General features: G+C 37.8%; 1 pseudogene; it reads left to right on the forward strand.

Moving 5' to 3' along the window:
• Window positions 1–1,822: 1,822 nt before the first annotated feature.
• Window positions 1,823–18,451, forward strand: LOC102517395 (annotated as a pseudogene).
• Window positions 18,452–19,267: the final 816 nt, after the last annotated feature.

The following is a 19,267-nucleotide window of genomic DNA, read 5'->3' on the forward strand; positions in this document are numbered from 1 at the left end:
AAACAACCATTTAAAATAACTACATGGAGATAGACTAAATCACGGAGAGAAAGCAGCACAGGAATAAAGCCCTGACAGCAAGAACGAAGAAACTATGGTCCAAGGAACTGAGAGTCCTCTACGATTTTTATCCTTTACTTCATTTTGCCCAAATGTTGGGAGGACCCAGGTGCCTCTGGCTGAGATTTTAAACAGAGTTTAGACCAGAGATTAAAAAAATCCCAAAGATAAAAATCTGCACCAGAGAGATTCAGGAAAGAAGCAAGGTTAAGAACAAAGAGGTGAGAACCAGATGGCCAAGCCAAGGCTGGGAACACTAAAAGGCAGAGAGAAGGGACAGAAAATCACCAAGTTCAAGCTCACTTACCAGAAGAAGGCAAGACCAAAGAGGCCCAGGACTGCCTTAACATTGGCCTGTTCAGATTTTTCCAAGGAAGCCCTGATGACAGAGGAGAGTAGATTCACATCCCCTGGAGATTCTGAAGGTGTTTGGGCAGCATTTGTAAATATCATATGGCTTAAAAATTAATGGAAAAATTACATTTTCCCCATACAGTAGCTTTGTTCTTTTCAATACAAAGTTAATATAAGGTCAGTTTTGAGGCAGAGGGTAAAGCTCAGTGGTAGAGTGAACACTTAGCATGCATGAAGTCCTGGGTTCAATCCCCAGTACCTCCATTTAAATAAACAAACAAACCTAATTACCTCCTTCTCTCCAAAAGAAAAAAAAAAAAATCACTTTCTCCCACTGAGCGAAACAGACTGCTCAGAGGACACACCATACACAAAAGCACAGGAGAAACTCCACCCTCATGCACCTGGGAGACCAGAAGCCATGTTTGAGAAGTCCACTCCACCGTTATCCTTGGCTGCACTTCCACATGATGCTGGACACTCACCATCCCTAGGACTCAGGATGAAGTCTGCTTCACCCCACAGCCATCAAGATAGCTGTGACTGCAAACTCAAGTGGCGAAGGGCACCACGTAGCAAACATATTTGTCTCAGCCACTTGAGGCCAAGTGTAATGTCTACCATTTACAAAATCATTTTCCAAATGCCATGGAAAAAGTAAAAGGGTCAAACAAAGGAAAATGTGGAGCCATAAGCAGCCATAGGACTAGTGGTCCATGTGCCTGACCCATAGCAAGAATTCAACTTTCAAGTTCCTCAATGTTTGAGTGAAGAAAGATGTCAAATCTAAGAGCTACATGGCAGATTTTTTAAAGGAGAAGAAACCAAGTCCAAGAAAGAAGAAATAAAGTAAACAAAAATTACAGTTCACATCTTGGCACATCAAAGATATTTCCTACAGATTCTCCACTTTAATAAAGGACAAAAGTAGGCTTGGTATGGAATTTCATGTGGGTTACCCAGACAGTAACCTGGACAAAGTCAATGAACAAAACTTTACTGGGGAGAAATGGATTGAGAGAGAGAGTTATTATTTAATGGGTATAGGGATTTAGTTGTGTAAAATGAAGTTCTGGAGAAAGACAGTGGTGATGGTTGCATAACAATATGAATGAACTTAGTACCACTGAACCGAACACTTAAAATGGTTTAAAATGTGATACACACACATAAACATATAATGGAATATTATTCAGCCATAAAAAAGAATAAAATCCTGCCATTTATAATAACATGGATGGATCCTGAGGGCATTATGCTAAGTCAAATAAGTCTGACAGAGAGAGACAAATACTGTATGATCTCACTTACATGTGAAATGTTAAAAAAAAAATCAAAGCAAAACTGAACTCACAGATACAGAGAACAGATTGGTGGTTGACAGAGGCAGGTTGTGGGGGTGAGCAAAATGGGTGAAAGTGATCAAAAGGTACAAATGTTCAACATGTACAGCATGGTGACTATAGTTAATAAGAATGTAATATATTTTAAAGTTGCTAAGAGAGCAGATCTTAAAAGTTCTTATCACAGGAAAAAAAAAGTGTAATTCTGTGAGGTGATGCATGTTAACTAGACATTGTTCTGATCATTTTGTAATATATACAAATACCAAATCATTATGTTGTACATCTGAAACTAATGTGAAGTTACATGTCAATTATATCTCAGTTAAGATGGTCTGTGGCTGCTTCTACCCTACAACCACAAAAATACCATATACCGGGGTGGCTTACACAACAGAAATTTATTTTCTCATAGTCTTGGAGGCTAGAAGTCCAAAATTAAGGTGCCAGTAGGGTCAGTTTCTGGCGAGAGCTCTCTTCTTAACCCATAGACAGCTGCCTTCTTGCTGTATGTCCACATGGCCTTTGCTCAGTAGAGAAAAAGAGATCTGGTATCTTCCTATAAGGGCACTAATCTCATTGGACAAAGACCCCACCCTCATGACCTCATCTAACCTAATTAGTTCCCCAAGGTCCAGTCTACAAATACCATCATATTGGGGGTTAGGACTTCAACATATGAATTTGAGGGGACACAAACATTTGATATATAACAGGCAGTAACTTTTTTTAATGAAAACCAGTCTTTCAACTAAGTTGTATTTAATCAGTTAGGATTTTTTTTTTCAACCCATTCTCTTAAGAACCACAACAAAACACTTTCCAGAGTCAGCATATGAAGTATTGAGTGTCACTTCGTCTCTCAATTAATAGTAGGTCTGTTATTAAATGTCGGAGCAAAGGAGAAAGAATCATACATACTCATTTAGCTCCCACAGTGCATATAGCACTTGAGAGATTAAACTTGGAAGTCAAACCAACCTTCTTTAATGGTTTTTCATTTTTGTCCCCTCCCATCTCACTCTAGCCCCACAGTGTAGTTCTCTGTATTCTTCATCAATAGGTAAATCACAGGAGATAGACAACCTAACTGAAACAACTATATAATCAGATGACAGGCAGTATGTGATGTTTTCCTCTTCTGATCCAAACAGAAACACCTACTCTTGAAATTGTGTTCATCTGATTGTCTTCTAGACTGGCAAAGCCCATCCATCTCTTACAGCAATTTGGAGAAAATGGATTAAAAATCTGAGCAGGAGATATAGGGGACTTGTGTCTGGACTGTACACCATTTCTAAATTCTCATCTCAAGAACAAATGAAGACCAGATGGGAATAATTTAAACTGTTTAAACTGTTTATTTATAGCATACTTTAAAATAGGGAGCCAGCTGGAAAGACAGCAGCTTGAAGCTGGCGTGTCCCCCAGTGTCCCTTTCTGAAGCAGTGTAACAACTTGAGCAACAGAGCAACATGAATTGCTCTATCAATTCCTACCCCCTAACCCAGTAACCCTGCTGTGAGTAATGAAGATCTATAAAGTGGTGCTTTGACTGCCGGTTATTGGTAGTGGTTTAAGTGCTGTGGCATAAAGAGCTAACCTAAGATACAAGGCGTTGTATTTGGTATCATAGACAGAAGTTGCTTTTTTTTAATCTACTCCAATAAGAAGATATCTAAGTTCATTGTTCGCCTAACACACCCAAGACAAAATGAGCATCACTAGATTCTGAGTACAATGGGCCTTTATGAAAGGTTTAATAAGCTTCCTGATGAATCATTACATTAGCTGTTACATTTTACAATTATCATCAATTTTCACAATAAACACTGTTTTATGACTTATGTAGTTATCTAAACTGGTGTTCCTAAAACTTCTGAAATAACTAAACTCTGTAGTCTCTATATGTGTAGAAAAGTTTATTAGCACTAGGAAAATTCTTGCCCTTTTCTCCTTATGTGTCAGGAACTTGAGAACAAAACTGAAATGCACTTGTTTTTCAGCTTCTTAGCCTTGAGAATCAAGCTAGCAAGAACCTTACTGTTTAATGCTTAACTTTCATTCTTAAAAGGGAAATTCATATTTCTCATCTCCTATTTTCCCTAAGACAAGAAACAGGTATGCATTTCTTGTATAATGTCTATCAACTGGCTGAATAAATTGTGATACCTAAATAATATGAAATATTGCAGTTTTCTTTTTTAAAGTGAATTTGGATCTACAACTATCACCCCACAAGGAATCCTACATTGTGTAAAGTGAGAAAAGAAATTTGCTAGACTTCTTCAGCAAAGAAAAATGAAAGCATAGGTCAAAAGAAAAAATCCAATATAATACATATACAGAATTTCTATATTATAATCCTAGTTTAAAAAAAAACTAAAAATAACCTCCATGTAGGTATATGAATATATGTGTTGTGTGTGTATCTTTGTATGGACAAAAAAAAAGGAGTGGAAAAACATTTATTCTAGGTTATTAACATCTGGTTACCACAGATGGAGTTGGGGGTGAGAGGATGGCATGAAATTTTTCTTTATAAATTTTTACATTGTCTAAGTAGTTATAATGATCATAAATTAACATTGTAAATAACAATGACAAAAAGATATAAAAGTAAGTAAGTCTGAGCTAACTCAAAGTGTCCCATTGTCCCTGTGTTGCCCACTTTGTAAGGTTTCCAGCATCCCCTCACAGACTTGTCTGGATCTGTTGTTCTGGATCACCACTCCAACTCCCAGCTGGGATAGAAGATTTCTCATACCCTCTCCACAAAAAGAGCCCAAATCACAATCACACACCTCTGATCAAAGGGCTTCATCTTGCCTTAATTCCCTCTCTGGACCAATTCCCATAAAGTGTGCAATCCCAGATAGCTCAGGATGTGCCTCAGGGGATCCAGAAAACATCCCCATCAACCTCCGTCCTACATAGGCCAACACTAGCTCCCTAAGAAAAGTGTGGTGAGGGGCAAGCTGAACCCCACAGCTGGGTTACAGAAACCATGGAAAGAAGGATCACCCCACCCAACACATAACTGTTATGAAAGGTGGCTTGGAATAAACATGATGGCCTGGCTCAGGCTCCATTTATTCATTAAAATGAGCTCTTACATCTGATAAGCAAGGCCTACATTCTTAACTCGCTCTATCCCTCTAACACTACAGGCTGGAAAGTGCTTGCTAACTGACTACTTCTTCTCTTTGGCCAGGAGATGCTGGCTTGAGCTTTTGCTTCAACTTTCCATGGACAGCAAACATCCTGAGCTCTTTCTCTGCTGGGAAAAGGGTGATGTTGGCTTTGATTTCCTGCCCCACAATTTGTGCCAATTTCCAAGAAAATGCGTGAATATTCACAAATGACAAACAAATTCAGGTGTATGTGAAATCCTCACCCATGTGTGGTTCATACTTTCCTCCACGCTGCGAATAGGAGCTGTCAAAAACAAATTAAGTAATTACGGAGTGTTGCTGCAGCTGTGTGTATCCTTCATTACGTTATATGACTGTGGTTAAGGGATGGCTCTCTCCTGCCTAGTTTTTAAAATATTTATAGTGGAAGGTGGGTTGTCAGGGCATGTTCCACTGTTGCCAGAAAAAACAAAAAGTAAATGAAAATGACGTTGGTGGCGTGGCATGACTGTGTGTGTGTTTGTGTGTGTGTGTGTGTGTCCACACGTGTGCATGTACAGTAAATGTTCTGCTATGCTGTAAAAGTTATTTTAGTTACTTGCTTTTTTTGTAATTAGTAAAAAAAAAAAAAGAGCCATAAAAAAATAGAACAGAGTGTCTGTCAATTCTCCAAAGACTCATTAAATAAAATATCCTTAGTACAAACAGTAGGATTTACTGACCACAGTCTACCATTTCTTTTAAAAATTAGCACTCTCCACTGATAAACAATATATAAATAACAGGTGCTTATCCAAGAAAACAACATCTTTAAGACCTAATGATCCTGCAAGGTGAGTTGTTAGTTCCATTTTATTGTTTGAAATACGTGTCGAGAAGAATAAAAAGTAAAAAGGAATGAAAAATGATTTATTATTCTAAAATGTCTTGCTTTAAAAATCCTATATTAGCCTTTCGATACAGATATCCTCCAAGTCCTTAATTTCAGCACTCTAAATTAATAAGGATGAGAGAAGAAAATTATCATTTAAAAGTTTATGCCTACTTTCTTAGGAAAAGTCCACCATCTAGAGAGGGTTAATTTTCAACAAATTGGTTTTTCACAACTATAAGAATACATTCATTTAATGTAAATGCCAGGCAAAAGGCATCTGGATAAAAGAGTTGTTATATATGTATTATGGATTAAATTTATATCAAACTTTGAAGATAATACAGCTTATTTTAAAATATATCACATTAAGAATGTTAAAGCCTCAACTGGAAGCAACAAAAAAGGTCAAGATAGAATAAAAGATAACGAACATAAAGAGAAACTAAGAAACAGGTCAAATTAAATGAGCAAAATGAAGCAAAACAAAAAAATTAACACACGGCCATGCTAGGAAAAATTAGAAAATTCCCATGTTCCAGACAAACAGAGAAATCAAAGCCAGAGCAAAAACAGGACCCAAGAGCAGTTTCAACCTCAATCACAGACTACAGAGGCTCAGGATTAATGCCTCCGTGAGGACAGGAGATAGAATGTCTACAGAGGGGAAAAGCTATAGTTGGACATCTCTATGTAAAGCAGCCTTGAAGAACTATCTCCTCCATGAAAAGACAAGTAATTCCTCCCACTTGATTGTAAAAGCAATTCAAAAGCTTGCAACCTCTCTAGGGTCTTGGGTGAAAAACAAATCAACTGTAAGAAATCAAAACTCCAGATACCCACTGCACATAGGTGTAGGGTTTAAACGTGTAACACCCACGCGATTAAGGCATCACAAACCATGCAGTTGGCACTGATACAAAAATTGTTGCTATAAAAAGCACTCTTAGCATCCTAGAAAGTGTGAAACCACTCTTTGGGGAACTTTAAAAATAAGGGCTTAAGAAAATCCCAGGAGGGCAGGGGCAGGGTGAGGGTCAGCATAGCTGAAAATCATTTATAAATCCAATGAGAAATCAAGACATTATGGAGGAGATTCAAAAATGCATCAACAGAAAAATCAGCACTCCAAAAATATAGATTATATAAAGTATGAAAGAGACTACAAACAAGCTTATTTAAAATTCACAAAGAGATAATGAAGGAACAAAAACCATAAGGAAATAGACAAGATCTTGTGGTAGCTCACAGTGAAAAAAAAAATGTGACAATGAATATATGTATGTTCATGCATAACTGAAAAATTGTGCTCCACACTGAAATTTGACACAACATTGCAAAATGACTTTAACTCAATAAATAAATAAATAAATAAAGAAGGAAAGATTAGACAAAGATTAGACACAGAAAATGAACAGGCCAACTTAAAAAAAAAGCCAAATAGAACTTCTAGAAAAAAAGGACAAACTCACTGAAGTTAAAAACAAATAAAAATATCCACATCCAGATATGTTATAGAAAAACCTTCAAAACTTCAGTAACAAAGGAATGAAAAAGTAAAGACAAATTATCTATAAATAAATGGCAATAAGACTGACAGCGGACTTCTCATGACCCACGATGATTCCAGAAGACAGTGAAATATCTTTAAGCAATGAGGGGAAATAACCTAGGTAGAGGGTACATATAGCTAAAGTATATAGAAGTGATAGTAAAATGAAAATATTTTTAGATTTTTAGATCAAAAACATTTACTACCCATACTTCCTTCCTGGAATAACTATTAGGTTGAACCATATGAAATGTCTATTTGGCCGTTTTTGATGCACAAAAATGACAATTTCATATGATTCAAACTAAAACTAAAAGACAAATGTGCTTCAAGAAGAAGAAAAGTGAAGCAATAAATAAGCACTGACAAACAAATAAGAACATTATTTTAAGAATAATAAAATAATCGGTGGAATGTGGAGTGGGAGGAGAGAGCTAATATGTATCTGAGGGTATGAGTATAGAGCTATTAATTAATATTAAATCATATTAAGTCATGTGTTGATGTTAAACTTTAAAGATTGACTATTAAAAGACCAGACATTAAAATATAGAACTTCCAAATCGCTGGTTGGAGTAGGGGCTGGGAATAAAGAAAACTCAGTTTTTCCAAGACAAGTTAGGAAAGCAAAAAATGAAAGCAAAAAAAGGGCGGCATGAGAAAAAGAAACGCAAATTAAGATGATTAAAATGAGTTCAATGTGCTATTAGTCAAAGTGACTGTAAATGAAATAAATGTGCCTGCAACAGGGAAGATTCTCAGACAAGATTTTAAAGAACAGACAAAAAACAAACCAGCGATATGCTTTCTATAAACATATCTATAAGGGCTCGAAAAGGTCAAAAGTAAATTAATGAAAGGATAAAAGAGGATATACAGGCAAATACTAAGAAGGAAGAGGAGGATGAGGATGAGGAAGTGGGGGGGAGACAGAAAGAGAAGGGAGGAGGAGGAGGATGAAGGGCAAGGAAAGAAAGGAGGGAGGGAGGGAGGGATTGGGGAGAGAGGGCAGGAAGAAACCAGTATAGCAATATTTGACAGAGACTTTGTCAAAAAAATTATTATTTCAAATTAAGAGGGTCGTTATTTAATGATTAAAAAGAACAAGACATCAGGAAAATATACTTGCTTTAAATCTGTATGCACCTAACCCGATAGCCACAAAACATATTAAATAAACAGTTTTGAAGAAATATTGACTGAAATTAAGACTACATTCGATTTCATCTATTTACTAAAATATTTTTCCACTATTAATTAATTCCTAATTAAATATTTACTTGTTCCTTGACAAAAATGTTTGTGACTATTATGTCCCAAACTAGAAATTAATGATGAACAAACCAAAGTCCCTGTCCTCATGAAGCTTACATTCCAGGGGGCAGAATACGTGTATTTCAAAATAAATTTTGGAAATTAAACAAATCAGTTTTGAAAACAAATGGCTTATATGTGAGAAATTATACTAATATCTAAAATAATATGCAGTACTCAAATTACTTATTCAGTCCTATTGCCCATTGTCTAAATGGTTCTCTGATAATAAATTAGACATTGTTAAGAGATTTGTTAATGCTTTAAGAGCTCCACTTTGTTCAATGAGTTTCATATGTTTGTTCACATACATATTTATTTCTTACTTTTATTGAACACGATTACAGTGCTGATACCCCACAAGGTGAAAGAATAAAAGACAATAAGAATTATCTAATGTGAACTATACAAAGCATTAAAAGAATAAGAGGTTACTGCTGAAGTTATGCTTGTGGCAAACTAATAATGGTTATAAAAATAGTGATTTCATTATTGGCTTGTTATATGTGAAATCTAGCTGAAAACCCACCACAGTTCCATGATTTAGGAAATACAAATAGCAACACAGCACTTTAGGACACGTTCATCATTTGCTTTACTCTCCTAATGTAAAAGGCATAGATTCCCTTACAGTTCCTCTTTGTCCATACATCTGTGTCTCCACTGAATCATGTATTAAGATGATATAAGGATGTTAAAAACTTAAATCTTCATGACGTATATCTCTTTTCATTAACTGCCAAAGTATACATTACATATTCCAAAAGAACAAACTACAACATAATTTTTTCAGATGTGGTCAAAACATAGTTGGCACAAGCTACCAAAAGAAATGTAGTCAAGTGGCAAGCGATATTTAATTTACATCCTGAAATAGTTACAGAAACTATCAAGCATTGATGATGAATGATAAGACTGCACTTACAAATCATTTCTTCTATAAATAATATACACAGTTTTAGCCAGTATAAACACAATTCTAACAATGAGAATTTTTAAAAGTCCTGAGATTACATCTGGTTCCCCAAAGAAGTCAACTTGATACTAAAAAAAAAAAAAAAAAAAGTTTCCAAATGCTTAGAAAGCTTACCTAGAATAGAAATAAAAGTTCTGAATTGACTTGATATTTGGGAAGCCCCATTTTGCTGTATGGATGACAACACGTTATCTCTGGACTAGTACACCTAAACTAGTGATCATTTCTAAAAGTTATGTTTCCTCATCAACAGACACAGTCAAGTAACTGTGAGTTATATCCGGGAATCGATGTCCCCAGAAGTTCCAGCATTTGATTGGAAGAAGCTTTCCTTTGGATTTAAGTTTCTGATAACCACGCCTTGAAATGACTCATGAGGCTTTTGCCCATTTTATTCAGCCAAGTCCACCCACAATCTCTGTGCATATGTTACTTAACTGGCCCCAATTCTGAGGACAGAAATGCCAGATCTGTCGTTACCTGAAGTTTTCTGCACATGCCGAGAGTCACTGAGTTTCAACTTTCATGTCTGCAAGGAGGAAGGCAGTGCAGAAAAAGATAGGGAGTAAAGCCCAGGTCCTGCCAAGGTGGAGAACGTGACAGAAGATCTCTGCATAAAGCTGAGGCCCACACAGGGTAATACCTCCTAAGTGAGAGTGATAAAGAACTCAACTCCATCACAAGGAAGAGGATGGCATGTAAACCTGCCTACCCCATCCTTGAAGCTGAAGAGAAGGGAGAGAAGGGGAAATCGCTCTTGGGGATCAGTACTCAACCAGGTGGCCCTCACTAGGGTTTGCAGTACCAATTCTTAGTGTTTAGACAGTACAGAGAATCTTAAAGTACAGAGGTTAGCTTAAAGTAGCTGCAGAAGGAATTATTAGAGAGAATAAAGAAGAAATTATATTTAAAGACATAACGGATGAGACTTCAGAATTGCTAAAAGATAACAGTCTTTGGATCATGGGGCTCAATGAAACCAAAGCATATACCACACATATAACAGTGAAACTGAAGAATGTCAGAGATGAAAAGAATTTTAAAAACCAGCCAGAGAGAGAAGATAGATAATCTACAGAGAAATGGCAGTAGGACTGACGGCTGCCTTCTTGATATCCATCCACTGGAAGCCAAAAGATGATACTGAATGAAAGAAAATGACAGCAACCTGGAACTCTAGTTCCAGCAAATGATCTTTTCAAATAATAATGGTAGACTCCAGGTGGTTAGTACATGGGTAGTCACTATAACATTCTTTCAACTTTGCTATATGTTTGAAAATCTTCATAATAAAATACTGGGAAAATACTTTTCAAGAATGAGGTGCAATAAGGACATTTTCAGATAAACTAAAACATTGTAAGGACTACTCTTCAGGCAAGAGGATTATCCAAGATCAAAAGGACTGGATGTTAAAAAATGCTGAGCAGAGATACTTTAGTAGTAAATAGGCAAATAAATATAAAGAAATTCACTGTCTGAAATAACAACACTCTGGTTTGTGGCAGAAAACACTCTGGAGATAAACTATAACTGCAATAGTGTATAAAGGGGAAGGAGGTGAATATTTTAAGCATTCTAAGGCTTATTTTTTCAGAGAACAATAAGGAGACTGATTAGCTTAAACTTTGATAAGTATATACATTAAATTCGCTTTGACAGGACTTAAAGATAGAATATAACTTCCAAACAAAAATAGAATTAGAAAAAAAGTAAAAACAAACAAAAGCTAAATCCAAAGGATATCAAGAAAGAAGAATTTTTTTTAAAAGGAAAGGGGGAAGACTAGAAAAAAATGAGACAAAAAGAAAATCTATAACAAAACTAAATGGACTAAATAAAAACAATGAAAGTAAAACTAAGTTTTTTTAAAAAAATCAGAAGCCAGGTTATGCAGTCTGTAAGTGATGAGCCTAAAATCAAAGGACACATGATTGATAAACATGGGGAAACATATACAAAGTATACATACAACAAGCAAGAGCTGTAACAGTTAAATAAATATCGGACAAAGCAGTCACGAAGGCAGTAAGACTGCTGTTTCTCAGAGCAGAATGATGAACTGAACTTCCCTCACCACACTTTGAAACTCTCAGTTCAACAGTAATGGCTCTTCAGACACGGTAAGTTCATTTTTTTAACTTCACTCTCTGTAACCCCTTCTACCTTCGTTTCCTGCGGACATAAAACACACCTGGAATCCTCACAAAACCTGGTCCCTCATTCTGAATTCTTGATCTCAGTTCTTCCACTTCTATTATAATAGCCTTACCCTCTGGCTTTCTGCCTTTCTCCAAACCTATTCCATTTCCCCACAGCCTCAAAACTCAACGTTTTTCCATCTCACCCTGGTGTTGGGGAGTAGACAGATCCAGTTCCCTTCTTGACCTCTGAAACAATTGTAAAACAAGGTCAAAACAGATGGGATGTTTTATCCTCAAAGGGTAAAACTGCCCTTCCCAAATTCTTATATTTAAGACCTTTTTGAATACATGGCCAGAGACATTGTACTGATTTTGTCACCATAGCTATACTTTGAGAATGGCCAACAGTTCGTCTATCTCACAAAGCATGTCACATGAGAGTGATTAGTGACTAACTGAGCAATGGACTGGAATTCTCCTCCCAAGCATACTGACCTGAAACAAGCATAGGGCAGCTTCTGACCTGTTAGGAAAGAAATGGGGGAGGGGGTGGGGGCTAAAGGTGACAGTGAGAAAGAGCCAAAGAGAACAAGAAGAAAACAGAGTTTACTTACTTTTTAACCTGGATTGACCCTGAAAATGTTAACATATTATTGGAGTTGGACACTTACCAAAACCTCTCAAACGAAAGGAGAAAAATAAGTTGATCCCCAAAAGTACAAATCCCTTTTTCTTTTTTCAAAAGGGTGGAGGGCAGAATATTGGTTAGTATTGACTTCTATATTTTTTTCCTCTAAAACACTTTTAGCCAAGTGAGAAAGGCTTTGACTCTTACATAGAAGACCAAGATCCTAGGTCAAAAGAGCTTCTTTCCAGCCACAAGTATTAATTTACCTTCTAGCTGGAGACAGAAGGCATCAACAAGAAAAATGCTAAGTTAAAAGGAGAGATTTAAACACCTGCTCGAGAAATACAACAGATATCACAAGACCAAAAGTGAATCGAAAGAATTGTATCCCAAAGAATTGCTTAAAAAGATGGGCTGATAATATTACCATAGCATTCATTTCAATGCCAAAAGGTAAGTGAAGGCAAAGAAAAGAGCCCACATAAGCCCCTCTGAATATGTAACTAGAAACATAGGGAGAATCTGATGGAGAAGGAAAGAAAGAGCAAAATGTTGCATAAACAGACAGTTGCAAAAGGAGGTGAGCTGTCAAGGAGGGGCTGCTCCCTCATTTGCTCAGCCCATCGCCCTGTTGCTAGAGAAGAATAACACTGTGGGGGTGAGTCAGGCAAGATAGGGGAGAACAGGAGGCATCCTATCTCTGCTAAGTCAGCTGTGGAGATGATGCAGCACAGACATTGGAGACCCATGGAATGGGAGCTGATGAGACAGGAAGGAAGAATGCATCCCAGCTCCACTCTGCAGCCACATCAAAGATTTCAAGGATTAGCGAAAATGCCCAACCTATTACGCAAGCAATCCTGGATGCCCAGAATCTAATCCAGTTGATGAGTTTACTTAGGTCAGTTTTTTTGTGGAATTGGTACAAAATGTTCAAATGACTTTTCACCAGGAAAGCAAAACAAACAAACAAACAAAAAAACCCGTCTTTATACAGCACCCTCATCAACATTCTCCAGTGGTAATAAAGGAACTCTGTAACTCTGCTAATTCCTTAACACAAAATCATGATTGTCAAAGATCAAATCACAGTCCCAGACTCCTTTCTCTCTAGATGAAATCTAGGCAATTTGAGTAATATCCAGCCTATGCACTTATTGTCAATCCTAGAAATCAAAGGATAGGTGCACTGCTCCCCCTACTGGCTTTGCAACTGCAGTAAAAGATGAATTTAACCTCAGAACTCTCAATCTTTTAACTAGTTCCTTTCTCCAGTGACCAAGAAATAGAAGGACGATGCAAATTTCTTAAAGTAAACCCTATCCAAAGATTTACAGAACCTTTAGCAAATACTACATTAAAGAGTTAACATAAACATGTTTAAACCCTTAAAAATAAATTTTGTTCATTTATTTTTGCGGATATTTGCTGGAACTACTGAAATTTTCTGATGTTGATGACCCTGGAGAGTCAAGGACTAGAAAGGGAACTTAAGAAAGGAAAACAATAGTAAGGCCATTTCAGATTTCCAGGCAATGTTCCCATACATCTCCTATTATCTCCCCTCTCAAAACCTGCAGAAACTTTGCCACCCCATTCTTCCAACACTGAAATATACAAGTATATACAGTGTCTACCTTTAATTTCTCTGAACTCCCAGAAAAGACTATGGATGTACAGAATTTTTTTAAGTAAAAGTGGAAATCTTGTGATGTCCCTGATTCTTGAAAACTCATAGGCATAACAGCAGTGGTTTAAAGATGCCGGCAATTTAATTCCCCTCATGGAAGCCAACTGTTACTCAGATGGCTTAATGGCTACTTCCCACCGTATTGATTACCTAGCTGGTAGTCCAAAGTAGATGTTTCAGACTGTATCTCCTCTCTTCCAAGGTTGAAATATACTCCTGACTGGTATTCAACCAAACTCACTCATTTGGTCATCTGGTAAATATTTACTAAGCACTTACAATCTGTCAGGCAACATTCTAGGTGCCATGGACTTGTGAACAGGTGGCCTCAGCCCCTGTTTCATTGAAAAGACAAAGGCCAGCTTAGTGAGTTCCCATTCATTCTCCTTACATCTCAACAACTTTGTACACCTCCACATATACTAGGTCAAATTCCAACTCTGAATTTGTCCTTGACCAACTTGGGCCATGAGTCTCACACCAACTCTAATTTTTCTGACATGTCTGTCATTAAGCCACTACACATTTCCTATCTAAACATGTGTTGGTGTAAAACTGTACACCAACAAATTAGATGTCACTCATGTCTGTTATTGCCTTGAATTAGTATTCAAAGATTTCACTGCCATCTGACTTTTCACATATGTCTGTGTTTTCTCCTCAACTAAATTAAAAGTTCTTTGAAACAAGAAACACATGGCCTGACATAGAATTACATAAAAAGTCTTAAAAGGATATTAAAATAAAACATAATTAACAACTCATCTTTTTTGAAAAGAATAATATTATATTAAATATAGCCTATCAGCAAAGTTTTATATACTATGAAAATTAAATTGCTATGAATGAAAATTAGATTGTTTTATGTTAAGATGTTAACTGTAATCCTCAGGGCAACTTCTAAAAAAATAATTAATAAAACACAGAAAAAGAAACAACAGAATGTATCAATTTAACAAAAAAGAAGGCAATGAAGAATTAGAGGAACAAAAAGGGTATAAGCTATATAGAAAACAAACAGCAGATGACAGGCATAAATCCTACCTTATCAGCAATTATATTAAATGTAAATGGACTAAATAGTTTCCCTCTACAATCAAGAACAAGACTAGAATGTCTGCTCTCATCACTTCTAGTCATCATCGTACTAGAGGCTCTAACCAGAGCAATTAGGCAAGAAAAAGAAATAAAAGCATCCAGGCTGAAAAGGAAGTAAAATTATCTCTATTCACAGATGACATGATCTTGTATATAGAAAATCTAATGAATTTGCACCCCCCAAAAAAATTTAGAATTAATAATTGAGTCAGCAAAGTTGCAGAATAGAAGATCAATATAAAAAAAAATCAATTGTATTTCTATACACTATCAATGAACAATACAAAAATGAAATTTAAAGAACAATTCAATTTACAATAGCATCAAAAATAATAAAACCCTCAAGAATGAATTTAATAAAAGAAGTGCAAGAATTATACACTGAAAACTACAAAGCATCATTAAAAAACTTAAAGAAGACCTAAATAATTGAAACACCTCCTGTATTCATGGATCAGAAGACCTAATATTGTAAAACAGCAATACTCCCCAAACTGATTTTTGTATTCAACATAAACTCAACAATCCCAGCTACCTTGTTTTGCAGAAATTGATATGCTGATGATCCTAAGACTCAAATGGAAATGCAAGGGACCCAGAACAGCCAAAATAATATTGAAAAAGAATAAAATTAGAGAATTCACATTTCCCAGTTTCAAAAGTTACAGTAATCAAAACAATGTGATATTGGCATAAAGCTAAACATACAGATCAACAGGATAAATAGACCCCTGTATCTATGGCCTGGTTTATATACCAGAAATAAGTCCATATATCTAGAACCAACTGCTTTTTGACAAGAGTGCCAAAAACATTCATTGAAGAAAGGACAGTCTCTTCAACAAATGATCCTGGATCACTCAATACCCATAGGCAAAAGAATAAAGTTGTATCCCTACCACACAGAATATACAAAAATCAACTAAAAGTGGATCAATGTTGTAAAGAGCTAAAACCATAAAACTCCTAGAAGAAAACCTTCTAAGAGGGGAACTCTTCATGATCTCAGATTTGGCAATGTCATTCTGAGATATGACACCAGAAGCATGAGCAACAAAAGACACAGGAGGTAAGTTGGACTTCATCAAATTAAAAACTTCTGCCCATCAAGGACATTATCAAGAAAGTGAAAAGACAACCTGCAGAATGGGAGAAAACATTTGCAAATCATCAGATAAAGGTTTAGTATGTGGAATAAATGAACTCCTACAACTCAACAATAAAATGACAAACAACCCAATTAAAAAATGGGCAAAGGACTTGAGTAAACACATTCCCAAAGAAGACACACAAATGGCCAACAAGCACATGAGAAATGCTAAGGCATCAGGGAAATACAAATTGAAACCACAAAGAGATACCACTTCACACCCACTAAGATGACTATAATCAAAAAGATAACAACAAGTGTTGGCAAAGATGTGGAGAAATTTGAATTGCCATACATTGCTGGAGGGAATATAACATGGTGTAGCCACTTTGAAAAACAGTCTGGCAGTTCTTCAAAAAGTAAAACAGAGTTGCCATTATAACCTAGCAATTCCACTCCAAGGTGTATACTTAAGAGAAGTCAAAATACACTTCCACACAAAAACTTGTACACACATGTTCACAGAAGCATTATTCATAATAACCAAAAAGTAGAAGTAATCCAGTTATCCTTCAACAGATAAAGGCATCAACAAAATGTGTATATTCTTACAAAGGAATATGTTTCAGTCATCAAGAGGAATGAAGGTCTTGGGCCTGCACAGCTCCTGAAAGAAGATGAGAGGGTGGGTGCCCCTGGCCCGCTGGGCAGAGTCTTCCCTGAAGCCGAGGCTCCTCAGAGTCAGCCCTGCTGGTGGAACATCTGCATGACCTGCAGTCACATGACCTGTAGCCATGTGACCCTCGCAGAGCTGGTGGCCAGCGCAGTCGCTACTGCAGCTGGGGGCGGTGACCGTGATGAGATGAAACTCACCACTCTAGACCAGTGAGTGGGCGGCCAAGTACATCAGGAACTGCATCACCCAGACAAGTTCTTCACCCTGGGGCTCTCCACTGGGAGCACCCCACTTGGCTGCTACCAGAAGCTGATTGAGTCCTATAAGAACAGAGATCTGTCCTTCAAATATGTAAAGACTTTCAACGTGGACGAGTACGTGGGCCTTCGAGACCACCCGGAGAGCTACCACTCCTTCATGTGGAATAACTTCAAGCACACTGACATCCACTCAGAAAACACCCACATTCTGGATGGGAACGCAGCTGACCTGCAAGCTGAGCGTGACACCTTTGAAGAGAAGATCAAGGTTGCGGGTGGGATGGAGCTGTTTCTTAGAGGAATTGGCCCCGCCCAACACATTGCCTTCAACCAGCTGGGCTCCAGTCTGGTGTCCAGGACCCGTGTGAAGATGCTGGCCATGGACACCATCCTGGCCAATGCTAGGTTCTTTGATGGAGATCTTGCCAAGGTTCCCACTGTGGCCCTGACAGTGGGTGTAGGTGCTGTCATTGATGCCGGAGAGGTGATGACCCTCGTCACAGGTGCTCACAAGGCATTTGTTCTGTACAAGGCCATCAAGGAGGGGGTGAACCATAGTGGACCATGTCTGCACACACAGTGTGTGTGACGAGGATGCCACCCTGGAGTTGAAAGTGAAGACCATCAAGTATTTCAAAGATTTAATGCCTGTTCACAACTTGGTGGATCGCTTGTGCAATATCAAAGAGAAAAAAAAACCAGGAAAAAGCCAGTCTTCTATGAAGCCATACAGTGATTAGCCTGTGCTGCTGCTAGTGTCAAGTGCCTCACTGGGACAGGCGGGTCTTTCTGGACATTGTCTTCGGGAGGACAGAACTGTATCTCTTCAGTCTAGTATGGTTACCCCAGATAAGTGGGTGAACTTGTTCTTGGCTCTGCAGTGTGGAGCCTGGCACGGAGTTTAGCTACTTGTTTGTAACTTACTCTTAATCAGAAAAAAAAAAAAAAAATCACTCCATAATTTTGATGTCTGCCTACTGATTAGGGTTTTTTAGCTTTTTCTTCTGCCTCTGACACTGTTCACTGATACTCCTGTTAGGATTTTCTATCATTGTGGGTACTGATTCTCAATTGGGAGGGAGCTAGGAGTTTATGAACATTGGACAAAACCCCTTTGGAGCATCTCGAGAGCCCCTGTTGAGCAGGCCTGTCCCTTCTTTGAAAATCGGTTCCAGATTAAGGAAAAAACACCCTCAATGTCTAAAATCAGTACAAGGCAGCAGTCTCCCTGGTCAGTCACAAGTGCCATGGAAAGCAGACTATCCCGTACTTTCTTGCCCAGTTGGTTTTTTTTTTTTCTGTTCTCTCAGTTGGCCTTTCCATGAACTCCGAGGACTCCTTGGGGGAGGATTTGGGTGGCTAAAGAGAAGGCTTTTGCTAATAAACTCAGAGCCCCAAGGGGCCCAGCCACATCAAACTCCCTTCCCTCAGGGGCCCTCCAGTAACGGGAGGAAGGCGGAAACCCTTTTCCTACCAGAGCCCTGTGTTTTGTTCCAAAGTCTCACCATGGCACCTCTCTTACATACTCATTCATAAGTAGGCAGTCCACTGGGCAACAGACACCGCCAAGATTCACTGCTGTGTTCAGCAAGGTGATGGGGCCGGGGCAAGCAGCTCAATTATGAGTTTAGAAACAACACACAAGTGACAAGTTCTCCTGTGTCCCCAAGAGTTGAGTGCCAAAAGCATATCAACTGCTTCTGAAGTTGCCTAATATCTTTTCCCCACGTAGAAGACCCTGCCCATCTAACCCCTCCAGGTTCCTGTGGCATGGTCTGATGTCCCCTGGACATCAGGAATCACACTGCTTTTGCCCCTTCATCCTTGTTCACGAGATGAGTCTATTGCTCTGCCTTCCTTTTACTCTTAGGCCTTGATGGTTTACATGCTGCACCTCCTTCTCCCTACTTTTGTGCCTGTTTAAAGCTGCTGCTGCCTCTATTTCTGGGAAAGATCCTTCAGAGCCTGGCTCGGGCCTCTCTTTAAGTGCCGTGTTTGGTACCAGCATTTCATCTTCACCTTTTATACATGATTATGCTGTTATTCTGTTTTAAGCTAATGGATCAGTGGACTTGTT

The sequence above is a fragment of the Camelus ferus genome, chromosome 4 (assembly GCF_009834535.1).
Source record: "Camelus ferus isolate YT-003-E chromosome 4, BCGSAC_Cfer_1.0, whole genome shotgun sequence".
In the NCBI taxonomy this organism is placed as follows: Eukaryota; Metazoa; Chordata; class Mammalia; order Artiodactyla; family Camelidae; genus Camelus; species Camelus ferus.